This window comes from Panthera onca, chromosome C2 (genome assembly GCF_046562875.1).
Source record: "Panthera onca isolate mPanOnc1 chromosome C2, mPanOnc1 haplotype 2, whole genome shotgun sequence".
NCBI lineage: Eukaryota > Metazoa > Chordata > Mammalia > Carnivora > Felidae > Panthera > Panthera onca.
The window spans coordinates 25,409,264-25,436,150 of record NC_138347.1 but is presented as its reverse complement, the minus strand read 5'-3'; positions in this window follow the sequence as shown (position 1 = coordinate 25,436,150).

Here is a 26,887-nt window from a genome sequence, read left to right as displayed (position 1 = left end):
GTATTTACAGAAAAATGACTATGGTAATACAGATAATTCTCCATTATTATCGTCTTACATGGCCGTGGTACATTTGTCATAACAAGAAATCAACACTGGCACATTACTTTATCTAAACTCCAGACTTTACTTGGGTCTCATTACTTTCCCATGAATGTTTTCCCTCTGTTTCGGAACCCATTCCAGGATACCGCATTGTGTCCATCTTTCACGTCTCTCCAACCTCCTCTGGTCTATGAGAGTCTTTCCTTGAATTCTTGTCAGATTTGAGGAATATTAGCCAGAGATTATATAGCATATGTCACATTTGGATTTGTCTGATGTCTTCATGATTAGCCTGGGGTTATGGATTTTTGGAAAGAGTACCACAGGTATGAAATGATCTCATTACGTAGTATCAGTGAAAACATGATTTTGACATAAAATCAGTGCTGATGCTGACCTTCATTATTTGGTTAATGTAGTTTCTGTCAGGTTTCTCTGTAGCAGGATTCTTGCACAGAAAGTCATGACACCAAAGCTTTTCTTTCCAGGAAGCAACTTAATTCATGCCAGCACCGCTCAGTTGGGTTCGCACCCAAAGCACTGAGCCCCGAATGCCACGTGGCATAGATTTCAGATACATTTTTTATTTATTTGTCTCCCATATATGGCAACACACAAACATGTAGTCGGTCGTGAGGGATGTTGTCAGTTACGCATAGCCAGGTTGCTTTGAGTTTTTTTTTTTGTTTTCCCTCTCCTTAGAGATGGGACCCTACCACATCTCCACTGTAAAATTACTATTTTTTACTTTCAATACTTCCTTCTTTGAAAATGTGGATACCTATATATCTCTGTCTCTATCTCTATATTTATTTACCTACATCGATATCTACATTTATATCTACCTATTTATCTCTATCTTTCTGTCTATGTCTCTCTCTTTCTCTCTCTTCAGTCTTATGCTATGATTTGTCTCTGTAAAATGCTTCCACATATTAATGGACCCTAAATATGAAGTTTTTATGTGTTGAATCATATACATATATACACACATACATACATTCATACACAAAAATACATACACTGATTATTATTGTCAGATGTGGTCTATTCAGAATTGACTCTCTCAGAAACCATAGTTTGGTAATCAAGTCAAAATTTCCTCTCAGGGTAGATTGTTTACTACCCAGCTGGGCGTCATATTCAATGGGATAGTTTGGAATCACAAATGAATTTATGGTAATTTTCTCTTATAGTCATTTTTCTTTGCCTTTGAAGACTAAAAGAATATTTAAAGATTATCCAAAATGAGAGTCTTTCAGATACTGGAAGACTTCTGTTATAGACTGAATTGTGTTCCTCACCCAAAATTTATCTATTGAGGTCCTAACCCCTATTATCTCAGAATGTGACTGTATTTTAAAATAAGGATTTTAAAGAGATGATTAAGTTAAAAGTGAAGTCTTAACTAATTCAAAATGATTGAAGTCCTTACAAGAGAAAGATTTAACACACTGGAGAAAATAGACACATACAGGCACTGGTCAAAGACCACCATGTGAAGACACGAGGAGTGAGGCATCTGCAAGTCAAGGAGGGAGGCTTCAGAAAGAACCGAATTTTGACACTTTGGTCTTTGATTTGTAGCCTCTAGACCAGTTTTCGATATTTTGTTATGGGAACTCTAGAGAACTAATAATGTTTCAGTTAGAATTGTTTCACATTAACTTTTTCCAATTCTTTCAACTATCTGTCATAATACAGCAGTCCTCCCTTACCTAAGGGGGATACCTACCATGCCCCCACCCCCCATGGATGCCTAAAACTGTAGATAGTACTGAGCCCTATACTCATGTATAGGTTTTTCCCTATACGTACATATATATGGTAGTTTAATTTATAAATTATACACATTAAGAGATTAACAACAATAATAATAAAATAGAACAATACACGTTGTAACAATATATTGTAACAAATGTTATGCAAATGTGTCTTCTCTCTCTCTCTCTCTCTCTCTCTCTCTCTCTCTCTCTCTCTCCAAATGTCTTATTGTAGTATACTCACTCTTCTTCTTCTGAGGATTATATGAGATGATAAAAGACCTACATGATGAGATGCAATGAGGTGAATGACGTAGGCATTATGGTGTAGTATGAGGCTACTGACTTTCTGATGATAATTCAGAAGGAAGACCACCTGCTTCCAGACCATGGATGAAGGTGCTTGACTGTGAGAACTGAAACCCCAGAAAGCAAAACTGCAGATAAGGGAGGCTATTGCAATACAGGTGCCAACCATCCCAAGTTGTGTTGGACTGTGCTGTTTTAGCACTGGAATTCCCACATCCTAGGAAACCTCTCGGTCCAGTCCTTCTGTGGCTGTTTACATATCTTGGGATTCCCTTTTGAGTAGTGCTCTAGGTTGATAATAGCCTTCTTATAATACAGTTCCCAAAGATTTTACTAGACTTTCTTTTTTTTTTTTATTTTTTTTTTTAAATTTTTTTTTTTTAACGTTTATTTATTTTTGAGACAGAGAGAGACAGAGCATGAACAGGGGAGGAGCAGAGAGAGAGGGAGACACAGAATCTGAAACAGGCTCCAGGCTCTGAGCTGTCAGCACAGAGCCCGACGCGGGGCTCGAACTCACGGACCGTGAGATCATGACCTGAGCCGAAGTCGGACGCTTAACCGACCAAGCCACCCAGGCGCCCCTACTAGACTTTCTATAAGCTAATTGGTCTAGGTTATGTGAGATTATGTCATGTGTACTGTACATGTACAAAAATTTTAAGGCATAAATAGCATATTCTTAAATTAGGATTGAATTTTAGTAAAACTAAGTTTCATGTATAAGTAAAGATGAAATGACTGGTACCATCGACTTTAAGTGTTTTGCCAGTGTGATAACGCAAGTCTATCTATAGGTTTCATTTTGTCTCTCTAGTGACCAGTGTATTTGTTTGCCAAGAAAAATGACTAGCTTGGATCTGAGAGGGCATTTGGTAACTATCTGGACTAGAAGATTTACGTGACTCAAATGGGATTTAAATTCATGACTCTGCTTCATTAATATTAACCTCAAAGTGAATGAACAAGATAAAGGATATTAACTCTTGCCTCATTTTCATGTGCTCTTGTTATATTACTAAGGGTCAGTGGAGTTTACCTGTCTAGTCATTAGTCTTAAAGTGACAGATTCTTATCAAAAAGATAGCATAATGCAAGAATAAAAAGGAAACACACCCTGTTCTCATTAACATTAGGAGTCATGAACAGTCCCACTGAAATCAAGTCTGAATATTATGATCTGGAATCAAACTTGAAACCAGAGGTCTATAATGGGAGGGAGCATGAAGTAATGATTGATATAGTGAATTCTGGGGTCAGATTACCAGAATTTAAATATTGTCTCTACCATTTGATAATTGGGGTCTTTGGAAAGGTAACCTTTTTAAGATTTTGTTTCTTATTTATAAAGTAGTATTGCTAATAGTTTTTCCCTCATTTGATCACAAGTCAGCTGCTTATGTCTGTTTTCTTGACTATTCTGAGCTTCCTTTTGCTCATTTGCAAAATACTGGATTTGTTGGCATCAATTAATTGTTGTGAGAATAAAATAAGATAATATATGTCTCTAACCAATTCTTATTATTCACTAGGTTTTATATATATATGTGTATATATATATATATACACATATATATAAATATATATACATATATATAAATATATATACATATATATGTGTATATATATTATGTATAATCTGTATATGTGTGTATATATATATATATATATTATGTATAATCTGTTTTTTTCTAACCAAAGAATAAATATATGATTAATTATGGTATAATAATTTTCACCTGTATAATAATCTGTGTTGTTCCTTGAGGTTTTCTTTTGCTGACACATGCTTGATGTCAGGAGCAGGGGCATTGCCTGATAAACTTTGTACAGAAATTATCAATCTGTCAAAAACAAAAGCTAAAGGAGATAGATTGGAAAATAAATATTTCTTATCTTAAAGTCAAACAAAAAGGCAAGTCTTAAGCAACATTTTTCCAACCCCATATACAGTACGACTGCCCTTTCTTTAATTATTTTTTATTCCTTTCTCCTATTTTAACTTAAAACAGCCTTTCCTAATTTTTCTTGTAGTAGGAATAGGCAGTTGAAACAATGCAAACATTATTTAATCATGGGTCTATTTCAAGGCTATATAACCACGGGACAGATTTGTATTCTGTAGAAATTAATCTTAATTTATCTAATCAAATAGGGAGTAAAAAAATAAAACACAAAAGCAACCTCTAAGAAAATAGTAGTTTTGTGAAATAGGTTAACAACATTTTTCTTCAGATATAATTCAGTTGTAATATTTTTTGTCTTATACAAAATATGTTTTTTTGTTTGCTTTGGAAATTATGTGTTGATATAATTTTACCTATAATAGTTATGATTTACTTATATATTTACATTTCTAATTATACCAATTGTATTTAAACTAAAATGACATTATTTCACTTTATTTATTTTCTTCCCTACTTCTTATTTACATTAATATATTTGAATCGCAATGTAAAAAAACCTGGTAAACTGAGCTTAACTAACAGCTATCCAATCTGAACATTGATTTGATGACATCTCTATGAATTAATTACATTGCAGAAAGTATATTTGCAAATCAATATTTTTACACTTCTTTTTAAAAAATTTTTTTAAAGTTTTTAAATTTATTTTGAGAGAAAGAGAGAGAGAGATAGCCAGTAGGGGAGGGGCAGAGGGCCCCACGCTGTCAGCACAGAGTCTGATATGGTGCCCAAACTCAGGTGAGATCATCACTGACCTGAGCCAAAGTAAGAGTTGGACGCTTAACCACTGAGCAACTCAGGTGCCCCAATATTTTTACACTTCTAAGAATAATGTATCTCTTTTGGAGTGTGTATAGGAGAAATAATGCAATTTCGAATGTGAGGAAAATATTTTATTTTGTTTTTTTCTATTAAGGTTTTTATTTTATTTTAATTTCAGTATAGTTAACATAAAGTGTTAGATTATTTTCAGGGATACAATATAGTGATTCAATAATTCTGTGCGTTACGCAGCTCATCACAATTGTACTCTTTAATCCTGATCACCTATTTCACCCATCCCCCCACCCTCCTTCCGTCTGGTAACCACCAGTTTGTTCTCTAGAGTTAAGAGTCTGTTTCTTGGTTTGTCTCTCTCTACCTTCCCCCCCCCCCTTTGTTCATTTGTTTTGTTTCTTAAATTCCACATATGAGTGAAATCATATGGTATTTATCTTTCTCTGATTGACTTATTTCACTTAGCATTATAGTCTCTAGTTCCATCAATGTTGTTGCAAATGGCAAGATTTCATTCTTTTTAATGGCTGAATGATATTCCACTATCTATATCTATTTCTATATCTGTATCTATCTATATCTATATCTATATCTATATCTATATATCTATATCATCTATATGTTATATGTATATACCACTTCTTTATTCATTCATCAGTCAATGGACACTTAGGCTGCTTCCATAATTTGACAATTTTAAGTAATGCTGCTACAAACACAAGGGTGCATGTATTCTTCTTGAATTACTGTTTTTGTATTTTTGGGGTGAATACTCAGCAACACAATCACTGGACTGTAGGGTAGTTCTATTTTTAACTTTTTGAGGAAACTTCATATTGTTTTCCAGAGTGGCTGCACCAGTTTCCATTCCTACTAACAGTGCATGAGAGTTCCTTTTTCTTCACATCCTCACCAACACTGGTTGCTTTTTGTGTTTTTTATTTTAGCCATTTGACAGGTGTGAGGTGATAACTCATTGTGGTTTTGATTTGTATTTTCTTGATGGCAAGTGAAATTGAGCATCTTTTCATGTGTCCATTGGCCATCTGTATGTCTTCTTTGGAGAAATGTCTGTGCATGTTTCTGCCCATTTTTAAATTGGATCATTTGTTTTTTGGGGCATTGACTTGTATCAGTTCTTTACGTATTTTAAATACTAACCCTTTACCAGATATGTCATTTGAAAATATCTTCTCACATTCTGTAGGCTGCCTTTTAGTTTTGTTGATTATTTCTTTTGCTGTACAGAAGCTTTTCATTTTAATATAGTCTTAATAGTTTATTTTTGCTTTTGTTTTCCTTGCCTCACGGGACATATTTAAAAAAAATGTTGCTACAGCTGATGTCAGAGAAATTATTGCCTATGCGCTCTTCTAGGATTTTTATAGTTTCAGTTCTCACATTTAAGTCCTTAATCCATTTTAAGTTTATTTCTGTGTTTGGTGTAAGAAAGTGGTCCAGTTCATTCATTATGTAATCTTCCAGTTTTCCCGTTGCGTGTTCTCGCCTCTTTCGTCAAAAATTAATTGATGTTATAATTGTGGGTTTATTTCTGGGTTTTCTATTCTGTTCTATTGAAGTGTGCATCTATTTATATGCCAGTACCATACTGTTTTGATTACTACAGCTTTGCAATATAACTTGAAGTCCAGAATTGTGATACCTCCAGCTTTGCTTTTCCTTTTCAGGATGATTTGTCTATTTGGGGTCTTTTGTGGTTCCATACAAATTTTAGGATTTTTTCTTCTAATTCTTTGAAAAATACTGTTGATATTTTGATAGGGATTGTATTAAATCTGTACATGCCTTTCGGTAGTATAGACATTTTAAACAATATTTGTTCTTCCAAACCATGAGCATGAAATATCTTTCCATTTGTTTGTGTCATCTTCAATTTCTTTCATCAGTATTTTACAGATTTCAGAGTATGGATCTTTTACCTCTTTGGTTAAGTTTATTGCTAGGTATTTTATTATTTTTGGTGCAACCGTAAATGGAATTATTTTAATTTCTCTTTCTGCTACTTTATTATTAGTGTATAGAAATACAACAGATTTTTGTACATTGATTTTTTTATCCTGTGACTATCAAATTCATGTATCAGTTCTGGCAGTTTTTTTGGTAGAGTCTTTTGGGTTTTCTACAAAGAGTATCATGTCATCGGCAAATAGGGGAAGTTTTACTTCTTTCTTACCCATTTGGATTTTTTAAAATTTCTTTTTGTTATCTGATGACTGGCTAGAACTTCCAGCACTATGTTGAATTAAAGGAATGAAAGTTGAACACCTTTGTCTTGTTCTTGATCTTAGAGGAAAAGCTCTTAATTTTTCCCATTGAGTATGATGCTTACTGTGGGTTTTTCATATAAGGCCTTTATTAGGTTGAGATATGTTCCCTCTAAACCTACTTTGTTGAGGGTTTTAATCATGAATGGATATTGTGCTTTGTCAAATGCTTTTTCTTCACTTGTTGAAATAATCACATTGTTTTTATCCTTTCTCTTATTGTAATGATGTATCATATTGATTGTTTTGCAAATATTGAACCATGTTTGCATCCTGGGAGTAAATCCCACTTGATTGTATTGAATGATTTTTTTTAAATGTATTGTTGATTCAGTTTCTTAGTATTTTTTTTGAAGATTTTTGCATCTATGTTTATTAGAGATATTGGCCTGTAGTTCTCTTTTTTTGTAGTGTCTTTATCTTATTTTGGTGTCAGGGTAATGTGGCCTCATAGGATGGATTTGAAAGTTTTCTTTCCTCTTCTGTTTTTTGTAATAGTTTGAGAAGAGTAGGTATTAACTCTTTAAACGTTTGTTAGAATTTGTCTGTGAAGCCATCTGGATTTAGATATTTGTTTGTTAGGAGAATTTTAATTATTTCTTCAATTTTATTCCTGTAATCAGTCTTTTCAAATTTTCTGATTTTTCTTGCTTTAGTTTTGGTAGGCTGTATATGTCTAGAAATTTATCCATTTCTTCTAGGTTATCCAATGTGTTGGCATAATATTCTCTTACAATTTTTTGTATTGTTGTAGTGTCGCTTGTTATTTCTCCTCTTTGATTTGTGATTTTGTTTTTTCAAGTCCTCTCTCTCACTCTCTTTTTTCCTCTCTTTTGATGAGTCTGGTTAAAGTTTTATCAATTTTGTTGATATTTTCAAAGAACTAACTGCTGGTTTCATTGATCTTTGTTATTGTCTTTTTAGTTTCTGTATCATTTATTTCTGCTCTAATCTTTACTATTTCCTTCCTTCTGCTGGTTTTTTTTTGTTTTTGTTTTTTTGTTCTTTTTGTAGCCTGTTTAGATATAAGACTAGATTGTTTATTTGAGATTTTTCCTGTTTATTGAGGTAGGTCTATATTGCTCTAAACACCCCTCTTAGTACCACTTTCCTGCATCCCCAAAATTTTGAACCATTGTGTTTTCATTTTTCTTTCTTTCCATATAATTTTTGATTTTCTCTTTGATTTCTTAGTTGACCAATTTATTGTTTAGTAGCTTGGTATTTAACCTTGATGTATTTGTGCTCTCTTCAGATTTTTTTATTGCGGTTGATTTCTAGTTCCATAGTGTTGTGGTCACAAAAGATGCATGGGATGACTTTAATCTTTTTGAATGTGTGACTTGTTTTGTGGCCTAATATGTGATGTATTCTGGAGAATGTTCCATGTGCACTTGAAAAGAATATGTATTTTGCTGTTTTAGAATAGAATGTTCTGAATATATCTATTAGATCCATCTGCTCCAGTGTGTCATTCAAAACCACTATTTCCTTGTTAATTTTCTGTTTGGTTGATCATTGATGTAAATGGGATGGTAAAGTCCCCTACTATGATTGTATTATTATCAGTGGTTTTCTTCATGTGTGTTATTAGGCATTTTATGTGTTTGGTTGCTCTGATGTTGGGTGTATAAATATTTACAGTTGTTATACTTTCATGTTGAATTATGCCCTTTTTTATTATATAGTGTCCTTCTTTGTTCTTTTTTATAGTCTTTGCTCTAAAGTCTATTTAAAAAAATTTTTTTAACGTTTATTCACTTTTTGAGAGACAGAGACAGAGTGCGAACAGGGCAGGGGCAGAGAGAGAGGGAGACGCAGAATCAGAAGCAGGCTCCAGGCTCCAAGCTGTCAGCACAGAGCCCGATGAGGGGCTCAAACCCATGAACCATGAGATCATGACCAGAGCCGAAGTTGGATGCTTAACTGACTGAGCCACCCAGGCACCCCGATTTTTTTTCTTTTTGATATAAGTATTCATACCTCAACTTTCTTTTGACATCCATTTGCATGATAAGTATTTCTCCATCTCCTCCCTTTCCATCTGTGAGTGTCTTTGAGTCTGAGATGAATCTTTTGTAGGCAGCAGATAGATTTTTTTTTAATCCATTCTGTCACCCTGTCTTTTGATTGGAGCATTTAGTCCATTTATATTCAAAGTAATCATTGATAGATATGTATTGCCATTTTGTTACTTGTTTTGTGGTTGTTTTTGTAGTTTTTCTCTGACACTTGTTTCTCTTCTGTCTTTCATGGTTTGCTGACTTTCTTTAGTGATATACTTGGAATCCTTTTTCTTTACCATTAGGTTTGTATATAAGATATAGATATGCATAGAGCAGTCTGTATGAAGTTGATCGTTACTTAAGTTTGAACTCCTTATTTACTCTGTGGAAAACATTTTAAATAGAAATAGAAAATATTTTTTTAAAGTCTAGAATGAGGTTGCTTACATCTTCCGTGCCTCAATGTATTTCTCATTTCTCCACCATCTCCGTGAAGTCCAAATGCTAAATAAATAATTAAAGTTAGGAAGTAAGCATTTCCATACTTACTTTAATATCAAAAAATTTTGAAATATGCCTTGGCATTTTATAAGTTAGACTTGTTTTCTTTCGAGGAAAGAAAACCCTTTATTCCAATTTGACATTTTAAGATGCAGTATTTTTCTAGGAAATTATTCTTCCCTAAATTCAACTTAAATGCATTCTTTCTCTTTTCTAATTTATTTTCTTAATGCTCTGTATTCTACTAACATATACCCATTTCCTTACCAAAAGTTAGTCAAATAAGTTTTTTTTAAACCCCTTTGATTTTTTTTCTATACTTTTAGATTATCTCTAAAGTCTTGGGCCCCAAATATCAAAATTTATTCTTTCCAAACATCTTTGATTAGTACTATTAGCATCTATATTCAGATATACGTTAATTATAGAAATACCCCATTTTTGGGACAGGTGGCTCAGTCAGTTAAGTGTCTGACTCAGGTCACAATCTCGTGGTTCGTGGGTTCAAGCCCCATATGGGGCTCTGTGCTGGCAGGTCAGAGACTGGAGCCTGCTTCAGATTTTGTCTCCCTCTCTCTCTGCCCCTTTCTCACTCATGTCCTGTCTCTGACTCTCAAAAATAAATAAAAACATTAAAAAATTTTTTTAAAGGTGAAACAATAAAAAAGAAAAGAAATACCACATTTCCTCAATATAATTGTTACTTAAATTTTCCATATTCCTTACTAAATTTATTAATATTTTCTTGTAACATTTAATTTTCTTTGCAATTCTTAAAAAGAAAAAAATTCTGTACATGTACTTTTTTTACATCTTTTAATTTTAACCAAAGCACACTAGAGCTGAGAAAAAATATGATTTTTTCAAGCAAGGAAAAAGCATAGGTAGTCTTTATTTGTCATTGCTATTTATTACTTTTCCAAACAGTTAGCAGTTCATTTCTCTGTACCTTGGGCTATTTCTCAACTAAAATAGATTGTACTCTGATGTTTAGCAACTGCTTGTGATTCAACCCTTTGGTTCTAACATTAGAATTTTGGTGTTAACATTTGCTACATCATGATATTTTTAAGACCCAGGGCAAATCTTTAAAGGTGTTCCATGCAATTTTTTCCCTGTTGGTTGTATTTTCATTGTAAACCTTTTTTTGCTGTCGTTGCCAAATCCATCAAAATTATTAGTAAATTGCAAGTACAAACCTTCTTTAAAGATTTGTATGTTTGTTTAATAAATGTGTTATTCATGTATGTGTACATAATTAAAACAGTAGAACAAGACCTGGATATTATATCAGTGCTTTTCCTTAAAGTAATTGTGTGATCATTGACAACCCCCCTCAGTTTTCTAAATATTTCTTTTTAATCTTTAAAAATTCCATACAAAAAATACAAAAATGATCATGTATACCTTGATGGAATTTCACAAAGTGACTACACCTATGTAACCAGAACCCAACGGTGAAAATGTAATCAGCATCCCAGAAATCCTTGTGTCCACATTTAGTAAATGGCTCTCAAGGATAAACAATATTCTGACCTCTAGCCCAAAGGTTAATCTTGTTAATTAAGCCCTGAACTCCATATGATTGCAATCATAGCATATAGAATTTTTTACCTTCTGTCACTTTTTTCTTTTTTTCTCAAAGTTATCTTCCTAATATTTGTCCATACTGTTGCATATATTTGTGGCTTGTACCTTCTCTTCTATGTAGTATTTCCTTGTGTGACTGTATGCAGTGCATTTATCTGTTCTTAGAAGGGATTTGCTGCCAGGTGAACTAGGAAATCTTTTCCTACAATCAAGATCAAATTGTCAAACAAGATACTATATATATATATTTTTTTTTTTTTCTTACCCAGTACCAAATTACCACTAATTCAGAGTATACAGAGAGTATCAAAAGACATGACAAGTCTTTGAGGAGGTTCAAGACTGTCAGATCTACCTCCCAAAAGCTCTTCATCCCTTGCATTCAAACATGTTCTAGTTTGGATTTCACATAACAGTTTAAAGAATGCCTTTATAATAGATCTGTTTTGCGGTATAATTGTAAGGGAGTTTGATCAGACTATTTCTTTCCTTCTTAAATGTCTCCACTAAAGGGACACAATAGGTTACAAACTTGCATTTAACCTTCACTGTCTCTTGTCACTCAGAAAGATGTTATTTATTCATGCATTCTTTCATTCGTATGTTTTGTATATTTAGACACACAAATTGGTATGTTTTTATAAGTAATATGTTGTATGGATCAAGACATAATGTTTTACATTTAGATTTTCAATTGACCCAGCACCATTTATTGAAACAGAACTCTTGACTTAAATAAGGTGATCATATATGTGTTGGTTTGTTTCTATATTCTATATTCTGTGTTCATTATTTATTTTGTACTGTAATTACTTAGCACCATCACCATGCATTCTTACTGACTGTGGGTTTATGAAGTATTTGCAAGTGTATGTTTCTATTTTTAAAAATTCTTCAATATTGTTTTACTGATTTTCATTCCTTTGCATTAATTTGTAAATTTTAGAATCAGGTTGTCATTTTGCTCATAAATAAAAGATTTTTATTTGGGGTTGCATATTTCAATCCTATGTATTTTTCCTTTCTTCCTTATACTGACTAGGACCTTCAGTACAATACAGAATAGAAAGGATTATAGTGGGTATTATTTTTTTCATAATGTCAACATGAAAAGCTCTTAATATTTGACATCAAATATGATGTTAATTACCTATAGGTGTTTTGTAGTACCATTTATCAAGTTAAAGAAATTTTGTACTATTCTTACTTTGCTAAGTAATTTATTTGTTTTTAATCATGAATTGGTATAAAATTTTGTTAAATGATGTTCAGCTCCTCTTAAAATATACATGTTATTCTATTAACATGGTAAATAATATTGCTTTATGAATATTAACTTAGCTTGTCATTCCTGGGACATACTATACTTTCTCATAATTTATCATCATTTTTTGTGTATACTGTTTTGCTATATTTGATAATATTTTGTTTAGGCTTAATGTTTATGAGATAAATCTGTCATTTTCCTTTCCTGTCACATCTTATTCAGATATTGATTTCACAATCACTCTAGTCTTGTAACTTTTCAGAACTCTGGAAGTTCTTTCAAAACTAGTTGGAGTTTGTACATTTGTATTACTTTCTGTTTAAATATTTTAAAGAAGTCTCAGGGAAGCCATCTGATTCTAGGGTTGGATCACAGTTTTTAAACTACTAGTACTAATAGTATTAAATGTTGCCCTGTAACATAATGAGGGCATGTAATGAGGGCATAATGAGGGCAACATAATGAGGTCTTATTTTACTCCGGGAAAAGCACCAAAATGGGTTATCTTACTTTATCTGTACAGCAATTCTCTGAGGTATTACCAATATTTTAAAAATCATGGAATCAAAGTTTAAAGAGGACAAGCAACTTGTCCAAAGTTACATGGGTAGTTAATAAAAGAACACATTTTTATAAACTTTATCTGTCAAATGAAGAAGTTGAGTAGATCTCAAAAGTTCTCATCACAAGAAGAAAAGAAAAGTTGTAACTATGTGTGGTGACAGATGTTAACTGGACTTATTGTGGTGACCATTTTGCAGTATGTACGTATTGAATCATTATGTTGTATACCTGGAGCTAATATGAGATTATATGTCAGTTATATCTCAGTGAAAAAAATGATGACAAGGTGAAGTATTGACAGAGATAAGGAGGTATTAATCAAAGTAAAGAGGCAGGATAAAAAGGACAAGTCCACAGTATTTTGTATGAATTGCTAAAAAATGACTAAAGAAGACAATTTAGATGATGCAAACAGACTTTATTGAACACTTTAAGTGAACAGTCTTTATCCAGAGCACTGCAAAATGGGGCAGAAGGCAGGACACTTTTATAGGATACAGAATAAAGAACATGGAAGAGACAATAAAAAATAACTGATTTGCTGGGCCACATAATCTACCTTTTTTGGGGTGACACGGTATAAGGAAATAAGTATGGAGCCTAGAGTTGGCTTGGTGTTTGGGGACTGACTGACTGATATCCTGAATTTTTGGTCAAGTGGAGCATTTATAGGAACACCAAGGTTATATAAATTTTATTTTGCTGGCTTGGCACCCTGGGCAGAAGTAACTTCATCTTGGGCCTAGAAACTTATTTCAGTAGCACCTAATAGCATGGCTTCAAAATATATGAAGCAAGAATTGAGAGATCAAAAAGAAGTAATAAAGGGCACCTGGGTGGCTCAGCCCCTTACATGTTCGACTTTGGCTCAGGTCATGGTCTCACAGTTTGTGGGTTTGAGCCCTGCATGGAGCTCTGTGCTGACATCTCGGAACTTGGAACCTGTTTCAGATTCTTTGTCTCCCTCTCTCTCTGCCCCTTCCCCACTTGTGCTCCCCCCCTCTCTCTCTCAAAAATAAATCAACATTAAAAAGTTTTTAAAAAGTAGTAAAAAAAACCCACCCCAGTATCATATTTGGAGATGTTTACTCATCTTTTTCAACACCAGAACAACTAGACAGAAAGTAAATAGATATCAAAGAACTAAACATTAGTCAAACTGACCTAATTGGTACATATCTACTTAAAAATTGCAGAATACACATTATTTTCAAATGCATGTGGGGCATTTACCCAAATTGATGCTATCCTTAGCCATAAGGCAAATCTAAACAAATTTTACATGTTTGTTTGTCTGTTTATTTGTTTGTTTGTAAAGCAAGCTCTATGCCCAACAAGAGGCTTGAACTTACTACCCTGAGGTTAAGACTCACATGCTCTACTGACTGATCGAGGCAGGCACCCTTAAACAAATATTAAAGAATAAGGATTGCCCAATGGATGCACCTCCAGTTTTTGCTTCGGTATGTAAAGAGCTTGCAAATTATTACTCTTATCCTCACAAAAAGAAAAAACAACAACAGCAGAAGTTGAACATCTACATGTCTTCTGAGGTCCTTCTTCCATGATTCAGGGATAGTTACATATCTCAATTTTTGAGCACTGAGTTTTTGTTGCTACAGATTATCTTCCTTTCGTACAATTATAACTGAATGGTTGGTTTCACACAGGAAAATATTGAAGAACACTCTGAATTGGTGCCAACTACATTCATCTTCAGTCTTCTCAGTGTTTCTTAAAGAGATTGCTACCTGGAGAATTTCCTTTTCTCTTTTCCCATTGGCAATTTTAATTCTTCAGTTTCTTTGAGGGTTATATTCCATGATGTTTTAACTCTCAGTTTTAGCTGATATTCTGGCCCAATGACTTCACTTGGAATAAAATAATATTAGGTTGCAAAACCCTATCAGCTTATTATATTAAAATATGAAGACCCCCATGTATAGCCAAAATTACTCCTCTATTAATTTTCCCATTCTTATCAGTAAAATTGTCTTTCCACTTATGTACTTGAGAGTATTTTCTCCTGTTTCCTCTCCCTACTTCCTTAGCAGACTTTTTGCACCAATTATCTATGCCTTTATTATTTATTCAGCATATATGAATTCAAACCTTACTGTGTATTAACACTACACTAGATGTTTTGGATACATTCAAGAACAAAATAGACAAAGGAATGTGCTCTCTAGGTGGATACATTATAATGGGAAGGAGGAAACAAAACCAATAAATAATTAGAGCTAATAAAATATTAGAAGCTAGAAAGAAAAAGAAAGAAAGAATAGATCAATGTAATGGAAATCAGGGGTACTTAGAGAAGATAAGCTGGTTAAAACATTAAATAGAGTATTATGGTCAGCTCTCATTTCCCCTTAGTACCTAAGTAAGGTGTTTCAGTTTCTTCATTAATGAAATGATGTAGTTGTGTGATATCCAGGCTTTCTTCTGCCTTTAAAATTCTATGTAAGTCTATGTAAGTCATATAAAGTATAAGTCTATATAAGTCATAAGTGGGGGCGCCTGGGTGGCTCAGTCGGTTAAGCGTCCGACTTCAGCTCGGGTCACGATCTCACAGTCCGCGAGTTCAAGCCCCGCGTCGGGCTCTGGGCTGATGGCTCAGAGCCTGGAGCTTGCTTCCGATTCTGTGTCTCCCTCTCTCTCTGCCCCTCCCCCCTTCATGCTGTGTCTCTCTCTGTCTCAAAAATAAATAAAACGTTAAAAAAAAAAATTAAAAAAAAAAAAGTCATAAGTGATTATCATAATAAAAATATAGAAAAATTATTTTTATTTCTAGGATAATTATTCAAGTCTTAGCAACACCGTGATGTTTTTCACTCATGGCATTTCTTATTTCAGGAATAATTTCTAGTAACAGGAATAAACATTTAACAAGAGATTCCTAAGAGGAAAACTAACCTTCTAAGACTAAAACTCAGGGGAGTCACAATTAAGGACTTGGAATAATTAGTCTATTTCTCCAGTGCTGTCCACCTGTCATTCTTATTTTTTAGTCTCACTCTAAAGTTTAACCCTAAAAGTATTTGTTATTCCAGAAGTCATTATTATACTGTCTATATAACAAATGTTAGGTAACAAATAATTCATCTTGTAAAGTAGAAGCACCTTTTAATTCGCCCCCCCTTCCCATATCTCAGCAACTTAATTGCAGTGAGTCATGAGCTGAGTCCGTTTTTATTTTATTTATTTTATGTATTATTTTTGCCTGCTTGCAGTAGTGCTGATGTGCCACAGAACTGTGACTACAACTTCTACCATAATTGATGGGAACAAATTCTTCTGGGATGTATTAATACAGTTGCAGGCAGTGAGGCAAGCAGTGAATGGAAAGTAAATGGGTTCGGGAGCTCTAGAGACATCGATGTTGCTGGAGGCAGGGAGGTAGGCAGCCACTAATAACTACAACTGCACAGTGGGAAGAGAGCATGCACTAGGTTTGTTTCGCTAATCATTATATATAATGTGCACTTGGCAGTTATGATCAAATGTTGCTTTCCCAAACCAATTAGCGTTCTGTGTGGTGCTAAGTAGTGCACATATAGCTGCTAGCTGTAATGATCACTTCACCTTTGATTTTAAGCACCCATGTTATGGATACAGATTTTCTCTGGGGTTTTGAAGACAAAAGAATTTTTTTTCTTGAATACTTTTTGCAAAGACCAAGATTCCATTTCATTTGAAAGTGTAAGACTAACCCTCTCTGTTTCTTAATTAGGAACTCTAAACTTGGACTCACATAATTTTAGTTCTGATTAAAATATTTAATTTTGCTGATTAGACGCTACTCTAGAGAGAATGAATGAATGACTTGCCCAAGGTCCAAATCTGCTTACTGGCAGCATTCGGATAAAAGCAAATTATTAGGTTCAGCATGGTTGGACCTACCAGCAATTCAGTAAAATATACTGAGTGCTTATGGTGTGTTAGGCATCATGCTCAAGGGTAGGGATATGAAGACACATTTGATTAACACTCAGGAATATACACACAAATTATTTCAAGGTGTGTGTGTATTATTTTCTAGTGACATAAAGAAAGTGGGAGCAAAAAGGAGGGGATTGTTAATTGTGATTAGTGGCGGAAAACAGAGGAAGTATCTACAGGCAGTATCAGGCATTCCTGAGAGGAAAAGCAGGACACCTGCTACAGCAGAAGCTACAGCATCTTTGCAGGGCATGGTGGAACAGTGTAGAAGTCACTGACCCAGATATGCCTATACTCATAACCATTGTGCAATGTGCTCATACTACGAGTTTCACAAGTATTTAAAGCTGCAATTCTCCTGCCTGCAATTTGCATTGGTCCCATAGTATAGTGAAGAGATAGAAGACTTACTTAGCTTTTATATGAAATCTTTAGATATTAAATCCATCTTATTTTCATACCTCCAGAAATAAGTATATTCTATGCTTTTATCATTGTAAAGGCCACTTTACTAAATAATAAAAAAAGAAAGGCATTTTGTTTCATTCATGGCTTTCCTACCCTTGACTTTTCAATGAATTGATGACTTTTATGGCTGTCCATATAGTCTTGGTTTTGATACTGAAGATAGCATCTATCAGTGGTCTTACATGGATGATTGAATAGAAATGCCCTTGTAATTTCAAATATTTAGCAATGATTTCTTAAAAGAGCTATTTCTTTGTAAATAAAGAAGGCATGAAGTTAGCTCACATGTCCAGCTAAAAAAAATTTAATGACTCCACCACCATATGGCATCTTCCTAGAGAGTCAGCAGTCACACTAAGCATAAAAAAAATCACTGCACCACAGTGTCTGATGTGGATTGCAGCCTCCTGTGGAAATACTCAAGGAGTATTCAATTTTTGTGTCGATTTTCAGCAGGCATTTTGATGAATATGAATGCAATAGAAATATCTGAATCTGTGTATGAATCAAATATAAACCAAATATTAACTGCTTCCCAAGAGGAAACACTTTGATTTCTTTTTACTTTTTTATTTCTGCCTGGTCATTTCTTGAGGCATCAGATATCAAACTGGCTTAGTGCTGGCATCTCATTCTCCTGGGGAGGAAAGAAAAGTTCAGGGAACACATACAAATAAAATAAAAATGAAAGTATCTTAAAGGTGTTACTTATTGAAAAGCCCACTATAAAGTTTACTATCTTCAAAAGAACTGATAAAAGAAGGTTTTATTTGCAGGAGATACGTTATAATTATATGCAGAGTGAGGCAGTCATGAAACAATACTAAACATTCTTCACATATCAAGTGTATTCTTCTCAAAATAATTGTAATGCTAAAGATTATGCCTGATTGAAATGTTAAAGAATCATCAGATCTCATGTAAACATCTCAGAGGTTATGGAATACCATTCTTTAGTCCTTCTTTGGGGAAAAAAAAGAAAATAAGCTGGGCATATTAACATAGAGAAAGAGGAAATAAAAAGAAAACACGAAGGTTATACAGTTGTTACTTTCCTTTCATGGACCTTGTAGGGCCAGAATTTTTATCAACTGCTAATTTGTGCACAATGGGTTCATTAAGTGCTATGATCAAATTTTAAAAGAATCTCTCTTTACAACATGATATTTAAAAACCTGATAGGGTGCCTTTAGACCGTAAGTCCTTAGGGACAAATGATTTCTTTCAAATGAACGATTCCATGAAAAATACCTAGGGATACAGTTCTCTGGTCATAATTGACCAACAACAGTTTTAAGAGATGAAGTCCTGGCTTGTATTTTTTTCCTTTAAACAATGCCAATCTTTATAGAAAGAGAATAATTACGCATGTTCTCTTTATAGAAAGAGAATAAGTACAAGTGCTCAATTTTTTCCTAATTGACAATAAATAAATAAATAAATAAATAAATAAATAAATAAATAGAATAAAATAACACACTTAATGTGGAAAGAGTTAACATGTGGTATAGAACCTGAGTAGGAAAACCCAGGACTAGATGAGGATTTATGAATAGAGATTTGAATTTCTCATGTGAAAAATGAATGATTACATCAAATGAACTTGTTATTTTATGTTACATGGCATTGATTCTTATAAACCATAACTGTTTTACATTTTTTTCATAAAACAATGTCTTGAATATAGTAGATATAAAATACATTCTGTGAATGAGTCAACAGGATGCTCTTTTTTAAGTAACTATGGTTTCTTTTTTAAAAATTTTTAATATGAAATTCATTGTCAAATTGGTTTCCATACAACACCCAGTGCTCATCCCAACAGGTGCCCTCCTCAATGTCCATCACCCATCCTCCCCTCCCTCCTACTCCCCATCAACCCTCAGTTTATTCTCAGTTTTTAAGAGTCTCTTGTGCTTTGGCTCCCTCCCTCTCTAACTTTTTTTTTCCTTGCCCTCCCGCATGGTCTTCTGCTAAATTTCTCAGGATCCACATAAGGTTGAAAACATATGGTATCTGTCTTTCTCTGTATAACTTACTTCACTTAGTGTAAGACTCTCCAGTTCCATCCACGTTGCTACAAAAGGCCATATTTCATTCTTTCTCATTGCCAAGTAGTATTCCATTGTGTATATAAACCACAATTTCTTTATCCATTCATTGGCTCTTTCCATAATTTGGCTATTGTTGAAAGTGCTTCTATAAACATTGGGGTACAAGTGCCCCTATGCATCAGCACTCCTGTATCCCTTGGGTAAATTCCTAGCAGTGCTACTGCTGGGTCATAGGGTAGGTCTATTTTTAATTTTCTGAGGAACTTCCACACTGTTTTCCAGAGCAGCTGCACCAGTTTGCATTCCCACCAACAGTGCAAGAGGGTTCCCATTTCTCCACATCCTCGCCAGAATCTATAGTCTCCTGATTTGTTCATTTTAGCCACTCTGACTGGTGTGAGGTGATGTCTCAGTGTGGTTTTGATTTGTATTTCACTGATGAGGAGCGACGTTGAGCATCTTTTCATGTGCCTGTTGGCCATCCGGATGTCTTCTTTAGAGAAGTGTCTATTCATGTTTTCTGCCCATTTCTTCACTGGATTAATTGTTTTTTGGGTGTGGAGTTTGGTGAGCTCTTTATAGATTTTGGATACTAGCCCTTTGTCCGATATGTCATTTGCAAATATCTTTTCCCATTTCATCGGTTGCCTTTTAGTTTTGTTGATTGTTTCCTTTGCAGTGCAGGAGCTTTTTATCTTGATGAGGTCCCAATAGTTCATTTTTGCTTTTAATTCGTTTGCCTTTGGGGATGTGTCAAGTAAGAAATTGCTGCGGCTGAGGTCAGAGAGATTTTTTTCCTGCTTTCTCCTCTAGGGTTTTGATGGTTTCTTTCCCTGTCTCACATTCAGGTCCTTCATCCGTTTTGAGTTTATTTTTGTGAATGGTGTAAGAAAGTGCTCTAGTTTCATCCTTCTGCATGTTGCTGTCCGGTTCTCCCAGCACCATTTGTTAAAGACACTGTCTTTTTTCCATTGGATATTCTTTCCTGCTTTGTCAAAGATGAGTTGGCCATACTTTTGTGGGTCTAGTCCTGGGGTTTCTATTCTATTCCATTGGTCTATGTGTCTCGTTTTTTTTGTTTTTTTGTTTTTTTTTTTGCCAATACCATGCTGTCTTGATGATGACAGCTTTGTAGTAGAGGCTGAAGTCTGGGATTGTGATGCTTCCTACTTTGGTCTTCTTCATTATTACTTTGGCTCTTTGGGGTCTTTTGTGGTTCCATACAAATTTTAGGATTGATTGTTCTAGCTTTGAGAAGAATGCTGGTGCAATTTTGATTGTGATTGCACTGAATGTGTAGATTGCTTTGGGTAGTATTGACATTTTAACAACATTTATTCTTCCAATCCATGAGCACAGAATGTTTTTCCATTTCTTTGTATCTCCAATTTCCTTCATAAGCTTTCTATAGTTTTTAGCATACAGATCTTTTACATCTTTGGGTAGGTTTATTCCTAGGTATTTTATGCTTCTTGGTGCAATTGTGAATGGGATCAGTTTCTTTATTTGTCTTTCTGTTGCTTTATTATTAGTGTATAAGAATGCAACTGATTTCTGTACATTGATTTTGTATACTGGGACTTTGCTGAATGCATGTATCAGTTCTAGCAGACTTTCGTAGAGTCTATTGGGTTTTCCATGTATAATATCATGTCATCTGCAAAAAGTGAAAGCTTGACTTCATCTTTGCTACTTTTGATGGCTTTGATTTCCTTTTGTTGTCTGGATGCTGTTGTTGGTGATGCTAGAACTTCCAACACTATGTTAAACAATAGCAGTGAGAGTGGACATCCCTGTCGTGTTCCTGATTTCAGGGGAAAAGCTCTCAGTTTTTCCCTGTTGAGGATGATGTTAGCTGTGGGCTTTTCATAAATAGCTTTTATGATCTTTAAGTATGTTCCTTCTATCCCAACTTTCTCGAGGGTTTTTATTAAGAAAGGATGCTGAATTTTGTCAAATGCTTTTTCTGCATTGATTGACAGGATCATATGGTTCTTATCTTTTCTTTTATTAATGTGATGTATCACATTGATTGATTTGCGAATGTTGAACCAGCCCTGCAGCCCAGGAATGAATCCCACTTGATCACGGTGAATAATTCTTTTTGTAAGCTGTTGAATTCGATTTGCTAGTATCTTACTGAGAATTTTTGCATCCATATTCATCAGGGATATTGGCCTGTAGATCTCTTTTTTTTACTGGGTCTGTCTGGTTTAGGAATCAAAGTAACGCTGGCTTCATAGAATGAGTCTGGAAGTTTTCCTTTCCTTTCTATTTTTTGGAACAGCTTGAGAAGGACAGGTATTATCTCTGCTTTAAATGTCTGGTAGAATTCCCCAGGGAAGCTCTCTGGTCCGGGACTCACTTGTTGGGAGATTTTTGATAACTGATTCAATTTCTTTGCTGGTTATGGGTCTATTCAAGTTTTCTATTTCTTCCTGTTTGAGTTTTGGAAGTGGTGGGTGCTTAGGAATTTGTCCATTTCTTCCAGGTTGTCCAGTTTGTTGGCATATAATTTTTCATAGTATTCCCTGATAATTGCTTGTGTTTCTGAAGGATTGGTTGTAATAATTCCATTTTCCTTCATGATATTATCTATTTGGGTCATCTCTCTTTTCTTTTTGGGAAGCCTGGCTAGAGTTTTATCAATTTTGTTTATTCTTTCAAAAAAACCAACTTTTGGGGGCGCCTGGGTGGCGCAGTCGGTTAAGCGTCCGACTTCAGCCAGGTCACGATCTCGCGGTCTGTGAGTTTGAGCCCCGCATCGGGCTCTGGGCTGATGGCTCGGAGCCTGGAGCCTGTTTCCGATTCTGTGTCTCCCTCTCTCTCTGCCCCTCCCCCGTTCATGCTCTGTCTCTCTCTGTCCCAAAAATAAATTAAAAAAAAAAAAAAAAAAAAACGTTGAAAAAAACCAACTTTTGGTTTCATTGATCTGCTCTACAGTTTTTTTAGATTCTATATTATTTATTTCTGCTCTGATCTTTATTATTTCTCTTCTTCTGCTGGGTTTGGGGTGTCTTTGCTGTTCAGCTTCTATTTCCTTTAGGTGTGCTGTTAGATTTTGTATTTGGGATTTTTCTTGTTTCTTGAGATAGGCCTGGGTTGCAATGTGTTTTCCTTGCAGGACTGCCTTTGCTGCTACCCAAAGCATTTGGATTGTTGTATTTTCATTTTCATTTGCTTCCATATATTTTTTAATTTCTTCTCTAATTGCCTGGCTGACCCATTCATTCTTTAATAGGGTGTCGTTTAACCTCCATTCTTTTGGAAGTTTTCCACTTTTCCTATGGTTGATTTCAAGCTTCATAGCATTGTGGTCTGAAAGTGCGCATGGTATGATCTCAATTCTTGTATACTTATGAAGGGCTGTTTTGTGACCCAGTATGTGATCTATCTTGGAGAATGTTCCATGTGCACTCGAGAAGAAAGTATATTCTGTTGCTTTGGGATGGAGAGTTCTAAATATATCTGTCAAGTCCATCTGATCCAATGTATCATTCAGGGCCTTTGTTTCTTTATTGATCCTGTGTCTAGATGATCTATCCATTGGTGTAAGTGGAGTATTAAAGTCCCCTGCAATTACCACATTCTTATCAATAAGGTTGCTTATGTTTGTGATTAATTGTTTTATATATTTGGGGGCTTCTGTATTTGATGCATAGACATTTATAATTGTTAGCTCTTCCTGATGGATAGACCATGTAATTATTATACATTGCCCTTCTTCATCTCTTGTTACAACCTTTAATTTAAAGTCTAGTTTGTCTGATATAAGTATGGCTACTCCAGCTTTCTTTTGGCTTCCATTAGCATGATAGATAGTTCTCCATTACCTCACTTTCAATCTGAATGTGTCCTGAGGTCTAAAATGAGTCTCTTGTAGACCGCAAATAGATGGGTCTTGTTTTTTTATCCATTCTGATACCCTATGTCTTTTGATTGGAGCATTTAGTCTATTTACATTCAGTGTTATTATTGAAAGATATGGGTTTAGAGTCATTGTGATGTATGTAGGTTTCATGGTTGTAGTGATGTCTCTGGTACTTTGTGCTCCTTGAAACATTTCACTCACAGAGTCCCTCTTAGGATCTCTTGTAGGGCTGGTTTAGTGGTGATGAATTCCTTCAGTTTTTGTTTGTTTGGGAAGACCTTTATCTCTCCTTCTATTCTGAATGACAGACTTGCTGGATAAACCATTCTTGGCTACATATTTTTTTCTGTTCATCACATTGAAGATTTCCTGCCATTCCTTTCTGGCCTGCCAATTTTCAGTAGATAGGTATGCCACTACTCTTATGGGTGTCCCTTTGTAAGTTAGAGCCTGTTTATCCCTAGCTGCTTTCAGAATTTTCTCTTTATCCTTGTATTTTGCCAGTTTCACTATGATATGTCGTGCAGAAGATCGATTCAAGTTATATCTGAAGGGAGTTCTCTGTTCCTCTTGGATTTCAATGCCTTTTTCCTTCCCCAGATCAGGGAAGTTCTCAGCTATGATTTGTTGAAGTACACCTTCAGCCCCTTTCTCTCTCTCTTCTTCTTCTGGAATTCCTATGATACAAATATTGTTCTGTTTGATTGCATCACATAGTTCTCTAATTCTCACCTCCTACTCCTGGATTTTTTATCTCTCTTTTTCTCAGCTTCCTCTTTTTCCATAATTTTATCTTCTAATTCACCTATTCTCTCCTCTGCCTCTTCAATCCGTGCTATGGCCACTTCCATTTTATTTTGAACCTCATTTATAGCATTTTTTAGCTCCTCATGACTATTTCTTAGTCCCTTGATCTCTGTAGCAATAGATTTTCTGCTGTCCTCTATGCTTTTTTCAGCCCAGTGATTAATTTCATGACTATTATTCTAAATTCTTGTTCTTTTATATTGCTTAAATTGTTTTTGATCGATTCATTAGTTGTCGCTACTTCCTGGAGTTTCTTTTGAGGATAATTCTTCCATTTCATCATTTTGGGTAGTCCCTGTGGTGGTTCCAAACTGAAGGGCACTTCCCTTGTGCTGTCTGGAGTAACTTGTGTTGGTGGGCGGGGCTGCAGTCAGACCCGATGTCTGCCCCCAGCCCACTGCTGGGGCCACAGTCAGACTGGTGTGTACTTTATCTTCCCCTCTCCCAGGGGCAGGACTCACCGTGGAGTGGTCTGGCCCTTGTCTAGGCTATTTGCACACTGCCAGGCTTGTGGTGCTGCTTCGATGGGATCTGGCATATTAGTCGGGATGGATCTGCAAGGTGCACAGGGGCAGGAGGGGCAGGCTTAGCTCGCTTTGCTGTCTGTGGTCCCCTGTGGAAGGCGCCCTGCAGCACCAGGAGGGTGGTAGGCCTGTTGGAGGGATGGATCCACAGAAGCACAGCGTTGGGCATTTTCAAGGTGTTAGCATGTTCGGCGACGGGAAATGGTTCCCTTTGGAATTTCGGCTGGGGGATGGGAGAGGGAGATGGTGCTTGCCAGCGCCTTTGTTCCCCTGCCAAGCTCAGCTCTGTCTTATAGGGCTCAACAACTCTCCCTCCCAGTGTCCTCTTGCCCTCCCTGCTGAGAGCAGAGCTTTTGACTTTTAACATTCCAGATGTTAAGTCCCACTGGCTGTCAGAACTCACAGAGTCCGGCCCCTCTGCTTTTGCAAGCCAGACTTTGGGGGCTTTGCCTTGCCAGGCGGGCTGCCCCTCCACCACCCTGGCTCCCTCCTGCCAGTCCGTGTAGTGCACACCGCCTCTCCGCCCTTCCTACCCTCTTCCATAGGCCTTGTGTCTAGGTTGGATGCAGAGAGTCTGTTCTGCTAGCTGTCCGGTGGTTTTCTGGGTTATTTAGGCAGATGTGGGTGGAATCTAAGCGATCAGCAGGAAGAGGTGAGCCCAGCGTCCTCCTACCCACCATCTTCCGATTGCTCCCCACTATGGTTTCTTATATACACTTGTTAAAATGCACTAACTACATATTCTATTTATTAAAATTCTTTATTTAACATTTTTATGTGCTCCAAGTGCCTTATCTTGACTTAAGAAAGGCAAGTTGTATGCACATCATACTTATCTTTACTTGTATATTAATTATATGGGATCCTATGCTTTCTAATAATGATAGTTTTCCTTTATTATTTTTCACAAGAGCGATGTTACACTGAACAGATGGCATCAGGCAAGAAGATAGTAAATTCCTTTTGAGATTTGTTCTTCTGTCTGTAGTAGTTTGAGTGGTGCTCCTTCAAAAGCGGAGCCCATAAATGTGACCTCCTTTAGAAAAAAGATCTTTGCAGATAGAATTTAGGTGAAGATTTTGAGACGGGAATATGCTGGATTAATTAGGCCAGGCTCTCAATCCAACAGGCATGCTTAGAAAAAAGGATAGAGAAGACACAGAGGAGAAGGTCATGTGAAAATGGAGACAGAGACTAGGGTGATGCACCCCAAGGAACTCTGGAGTTAACAGAAGCTGGAACAGGCAAGGCAGGATTCTCTTTTAGAGTCCCCAGAATGAGTAGAGCTCTGCTGAGATCTTGATGTCAGATTTCTGGTTCCCAGATCTGTCCTGGGAAACTGATACATATCATTATCATTGCCTTAAAGACAACAAAAACAAAAACAAAAAACAAAACAAAACAAAAACCCTAGGACTAATACATAGAGGGATGAATCAGAACTGTATGGCACCCTCTAACTGGGTATCCAAGGCAATATGAGAAGTGACTATTTACAAAGTTGTGATCGGGGTGTAAGGAAGCCACAAGGTGCTAGCTTGATGAGGGTACCTTTATTAGTTTGCTGGGGCTACCATAACAAAATACTACAAATTGGGTGGTTTGGGGGGCACCTGGGTGGCTCAATCAGTTAAGCTTTTGACTTTGGCTCAGGTCATGGTCTCAGGGGTTGTGAATTTGAGCCTGGGATCGGGCTCTATACTGACACCTGGAACCTGGAGCATGCTTCGGATTCTGTGCTTCCCTCTCTGCCTCTCCCCTGCTTGCATTCTGTCTCCCCCTCCCCCCAAAATAAATAAACATTAGAAAAAAACTTAAAAAAATCTCACTTCTTATGGAATTATTTTTCACAGTTTTGATTGAAATATACATGTACATGTGTTTATAAGCACTATGTATTTTAAAACATCATGCAAGTTGTCAGATATTGTAAAATTTAAATGCAGACTAGTTAGCAGGGTTCTACTTCTGGTATTCAAAATGCATTTGGGGCACCTGGATGGTTCAGTTAGTTGAGGGTCCCACTCTTAATTTTGGCTCAGGTCATGATCCCAGGGTCGTGGTATGGAGCTTGATGCTGAGTGTGGAGCGTGCTTAAGATTCTCTCTCTCTCTCTGCCGTTCTCCCCTGCTCATGTTCTCTGTCTG